Genomic DNA, 5,866 nt, shown 5'->3' with positions numbered 1-5,866 from the left:
AAGCGTAAAAGAAGAGCTTCTCGGAACTATCTAAAGGCGGGAAGCAAACTCTCTCCTCGGAATCCGGGGCTACTAGTTCATAATCCCTCTCAGACTCTCTATCTTCACATATGCTACATTGCCTACGAAACCTAGCTAAATACTCAGAATCTACCACAGAAGGGACTCTTAGAGGAACAGGATCTACCCAACCAAGACCACTTGGAATCTTGGTCGACATCGCTTGAAGAACCTTTCGAGACATAAAATTCTTGCCTACAAAGAAGAATACAACAGCAAGCAAAAATCACATAAAAGCAGACAACGAAAACCCATTCAGCAAAACAAGAAAACGAAGATCTTTTAGAAGAAAATACAGCAACCCGGAGCAAGATACCAGAGAACAAAAAGAGTCCCCCCATGTACAAACGAACAAAACAATGGCGGCGCCTCTTTTCGGGGCAACCCAGGCATAGAGAAAAAGAAACAAACAAAGAGCCACACAAAAGAAACAGAAGCATATGTACACAAGAAAAGAGATGGGATCAAACCTGGAAGAAAGAAACGAGGACGACGAGCTCCGAAGCAAGGAGAACGGAACGACGGCGTAGAGGAAACCCCGGAAAGACACGAGGAAGGATTCGGGGAAGAAGAACGAAGAAAAAGGAAGCGGTGCTCAAAAAAAGAGGAGATGGCGAACACTCAGAAAACAAGAAGGGAACAGAATAAACGAAGAAAAGGAGGAAATGGGCAAATAAATAATGCCTTCACAAAACCTGAACGGAAATCGAGGAGAAACGGTAAAATGCAATAAATGCAGGAACGGCCATTTTTTGAAATTTTGAAAAAACTACTATGCCCGAGCTCGACCTCCCAAAAAGGACGAACTCGGGCAGGGGCACTATTCATACCCTGACCGAGCTCCTCCAACTCGGCAAAATCCATGAAAGGTCCGACCTCGTCCCAAGGCCCACACCTGAGGTCGGACCTCGGACAAATAAAAGCTAAGAAGGCCCATCAAAAGGAACGCAGCCCAAAACCTAAAGGCCGAAAAGGCCTAGGAAAGGCGGTTCCACAAAGATAGAGATAAAACTCTCAAAAGATAAGATAAGATAAGAATATCTTATCCAGGGAAGATCACGGCCAACTATTATAAATACACTGGAGCACCCAGGTATAACTCACACTCTAATTCTACTCAATATCTGCTTGGACCCATGCTAACTCAAGCATCGGAGTGTCATTGCAGGTACAACCACCAACCACTCTGCATATCAAGCTCGGGTCATCAATCCCCCCACCTCGGGCCTCTCTAAGACGACCGAGCTGCACGTTTCAGGTAACCCTCGGAACACCCCTCATGCATGGGTAGTTACGACAACTACTATTATGCTCCGAACTATCTGTTTAGGTCATAATATTGTAGAAGAAAACTCCCAACTACCCTCATAACCTTCCTAGATATGAACTTTTCAGTGCCCAAGAAGTAGTCACCAGAAGTAGTCTACTTCAATTCAAATTCCGAGACAGAGGAAGACAAGCCCAACAACTTTAACCAATAATTAGGAGAGGAGGAGGACCCAATAGAGGACGACCCAAAGGAGGAATTAACTTTTTGTGGGAGCCCAAGAGTGAAGTATGTGCCCTATTTTCTAGTTTCAGTGCCATGTCAGAGCCTATTTCATCCCACACAGCAAAACAGGTATTTACCTCGCGAAAAAGTGTTAGTCGAGGATTAAGGGTACCCATATTCGTGGAGTATTGACAAGTTCTAATAGACGATATGGTATGATACAAGGATGGGAGTTTCTTCAACAAATTTAGTTAGGATGCGTTTTATTTTTTCATAGTTATTTCTCTTTGGTATTTTGTTTTTTTGCCGAGTGCTAGGAACAAGACTCATAGCATCTTTGATTTTTTTCCCTTTTATTTCATTCATTCAAATATGCTTATATGTTTTCTTTTTTTTAAAACTGACATATACTTTTATTCAAGTCTCTTTGTATATTCATTTCTTCTTTTGCTTAACGCTTGAGGGATATTTCCTTCCCAAATAAATGACACCCTATCCAAAAGTTTTTCAAGGATATGTTTGATTCTTAAGGTCTTACAAAGAAAAGCTAAGGTATTGAATAAAGTTGGTAAGCTAGTGTTCCTACACTGGTCCGAGCTATAGGGTCGGGTTAGGATGAAAACAAAGAGACCGACCTCATGAAAGCTTGGCCTACCACCGACCTCTTCACAAAAAGCTCGGAAAATCATCATAGAGGCCCAAGGAGGCCCAAAATGAAAGAACCACCGCCTACTAGAAGGCAGTTGGCCAAAGATATGATCCTATCTACAAAAGATAAGATAAGATAACAAACTTGTCTCAAAGGAAGATCGTCAAACACCACAATAAATACACTGGAGCACCCAGGTATAACTCATACTCTAATTCTACAAAAAACCTGCCTAAAGCCCATACTGACTTAAGCATCGGAGTCTCTTGCAGGTACCACCACCCCTCGGTGATCGAGGACCAACAGCACCTCAAGTTCCAACAAGTTAGATGCGACAGTCTTGACCAAACCAGAAGATCTCGTCCGAGATCGACCTCCTGTTTCAGGTAACCCTCGAAACATTGGCACCGTTGCCGAGGACCCTAGAAGTCATCCTAAAATCATGGCAAACAACCCTCCTAACAACGATCACACCTCCCGCTTGGAGGATGGTACACCAACAAAAAATGCAGATGTCACACCACCCTCACCAAAAGAAGCGAACCACTCTAAGGGGGACAAACAACCTCAAAACACGGAGATCCTAGATGTCATCCGAGAGCAATAACATCGCCTCAAACAGCTCGAGCAAGAGGCTGAACGACAACGGGAAGCCGAACGAGACCTGCAAAGAGAAACAAGACGGTGCAGAGAGCTAGAAGAAAAACTCCAGAAACTCGAAGCTGACTTCAAAACCAGGACTACCCGATCTAATCGTAAAGCTAGTTCTTACGGAGAACAAGAACCATTCACGAAAGAAATCATAAAGGCTAAAGTCCCAAAAGACTTCAAAGCCCCCGACATGACCCTATATGACAGAACGTCCGATCCAAGCCACCATCTCAGCAACTTTAGGAGTCAGATGTACCTCACGGACGCCTCGGACGCAACTCGCTGCAAGGCCTTCCCGACAACCCTCACCAAAATGGCTATAAAGTGGTTCGATAGCCTACCCCCGAGGTCAATTACCAACTTTGATGATCTCACCAAAAAATTCCTAGCTAGATTCTCCATACAGAAAGACAAAGCCAAACACACTCTAAGCCTACTAGGGATCAAACAAGGAGATCAGGAGAGTCTTCGAAATTACATGGAAAGATTCAACAAAGCATGCCTCAACATACAAAATCTTCCTACAGAAGTAGCTATCATGGGACTTATCAACAGCTTCCGGGAAGGGTCCTTCAGTTAATCTATATCCAAAAAACACACCACATCCCTGAACGAAGTACAAGAACAGGCTGAGAAATACATCAATATGGAGGAAAACTCCAGATTAGGGGAAGCCTCCAAAATTGGATTCTCTAAGAAAAAGGAGGATCAGCTTGCATAGAAGCTCAGAAAATACCACAACTATACCCCTCTTCGGGTATCTTTAGTGGATGTCTACAGGAAAATATGCAATACAGAAAAGATTCCACTACCCCGTCCAATCAAGCACAAAAGAGGAGGAAGTCGTAATGAATATTTTGAATACCACATGATCTACGGGCATCCGACTAACGAATGCTACGACATGAAGAACGTCATCGAGAAGTTGGCCCGAGAAGGAAAGATAGATCGATTCCTAGCCGGTAGGTCGGACGAACCTAAGAAGAGGAGGATGGATGAAGAGGGAGGACAGGCGGATTGCCCCCCTCACGCCCCCGGAGAGACATGTCCACATGATCAATGGAGGATTCGCTAGCGGAGGGATCTCAAAATCATCCCGCAAAAGGTACCTCAAAGAAATATACCACATCGAAGAAGGGGATAAGACGCCCAACTTCCCCACCATCTCCTTCACCAAGGAAGATGTTGTTGGCTTTTTCCCCGGGCATGACGATCCTGTGGTAATCATTATCATATTGGCTAATGCCAACCTCTATCGAACGCTGATCGACCAGGGAAGCTCGGCTGACATCTTATTCAAATTTGCCTTCGACAAACTTAGGCTCGAAGAAAAGGAATTGAAAGCGTACCTCAATAGCCTATTCAGGCTAGGAAATGCTCTAATCCAACCCCTCGGGTACATCCCACTACACACCACCTTCGGGAAGGGAGCCTGGTCCAAGACACTAAGCATAGACTACATCGTAGTCGATGTGAACTCTGCGTACAATGCCCTTATAGGCCAGACAACCCTAAACCAGCTCGCTGCAGTAGTATCCACACCACACTTGTGCATGAAATTTCCAACCGAAGAAGGAATAGCTTCCATTAAAGGAGACCAGAAACTCACACGTCGATGCTATAATGAAAGTTTGAACCTAAAGGGTGATCCCAAAGGAAAAGAGGCCAATACCATCAAACTCGAAGGAGCCCGGGTTCGCGATGAACTTCGCCCTCAGCCAGAAGGCGAGACCGAAGAGGTTCAAATCAGAGACACCCAAGATAAAACAACAAGTATAGGCGTAAACCTAAAAGAAGACCTAAAGGAGCTGCTAATAAAGCTCTTACGGGAGAATTCTGACCTCTTTGTCTGGAAAGCCACCAATATGCCCGACATAGATCCCGGCTTAATGTGCCACAAACTGGCCGTGTACCCCAGATCCCGACCAATACAACAAAAGCGCCAGAAGCTTGGCCCAGAAAGATCATAAGTTGTAGAGGAATAGGTGTAAGCCTTGCTAAAGGCAGGGTTCATAAGGAAGGTTAAGTACCCATTGTGGCTGGATAACGTCGTATTGGTAAAAAAGCTAAATGGAAAATGGCGGATGTGCATAGACTACACCGACCTCAATAAATCTTGCCCAAAAGATCCCTATCCCTTCCCAAACATCGACACCCTGGCCGACGCATCGTCAGGATACAAACACCTTTCCTTCATGGATGCCTACTTAGGGTACAACTAGATCCCAATGCCCAAATCCGACCAAGAAAAAACCTTGTTCCTAACCCCAAAAGCAAACTACTGTTACGTAATAATGCCGTTCGGACTGAAGAACGCAGGGGCCATATATCAGATATTAATGAACAAAGTATTTTGCCAGCCATATTGGGAAAATGATGGAAGTCTATGTGGACGACTGATAAACCCCAATTTTAGGATTTATCTTGTATCAATTTCAGGGGTTTTATAGACGATTCCATACGCTTTTCATATGAAAATACACGGTTTTGTGTTCCTCCCCTAGTTTTTGCCTTATGGATGAAAGCATGCCTATTTTGCATAGATACATTTCTATTCTTCTATTGGTGCCATTCGATGCCGTGACCTGTGTGTTAAGTGGTTTCAGGATATAGGGCATGGATGACCCGGAGGAGAAAAGGAAAGTGGGTGCAAAAGAGGAGAGCATGAGAAATTGAGGCTTGGGAACTTCAGCAAGGGCGCGTGCGCGTACATGGCGCGCCCGCGTGGATTGCACAGCCAGAAGCCAAAGTCAGAAGCCAAGCCACGAGCCGGCACATGTAGTGGCTGAGCCATGACCTCCATGGACGCGCACGCGTACGTCACGCGTCCGCTCGAATTGCGAGATAGCCCAGTGGCGCGCGCGTACTTTGCGCGAGCGCGCCGATGCTCGAATATGATTTTTTTTAAGGGGTCACGTGACCTAGGGGTGGAGACAGTTGGAGATTCCATTTTGGGGAAGTGCCTTGGCGGGAAAAGCTTAAAAGACCAGGGGTTAAAGGGTTAAGGGACTTTT

This window comes from Arachis duranensis, chromosome 10 (assembly GCF_000817695.3).
Source record: "Arachis duranensis cultivar V14167 chromosome 10, aradu.V14167.gnm2.J7QH, whole genome shotgun sequence".
Taxonomy (NCBI): domain Eukaryota; kingdom Viridiplantae; phylum Streptophyta; class Magnoliopsida; order Fabales; family Fabaceae; genus Arachis; species Arachis duranensis.
This window is presented reverse-complemented; position numbering follows the sequence as displayed.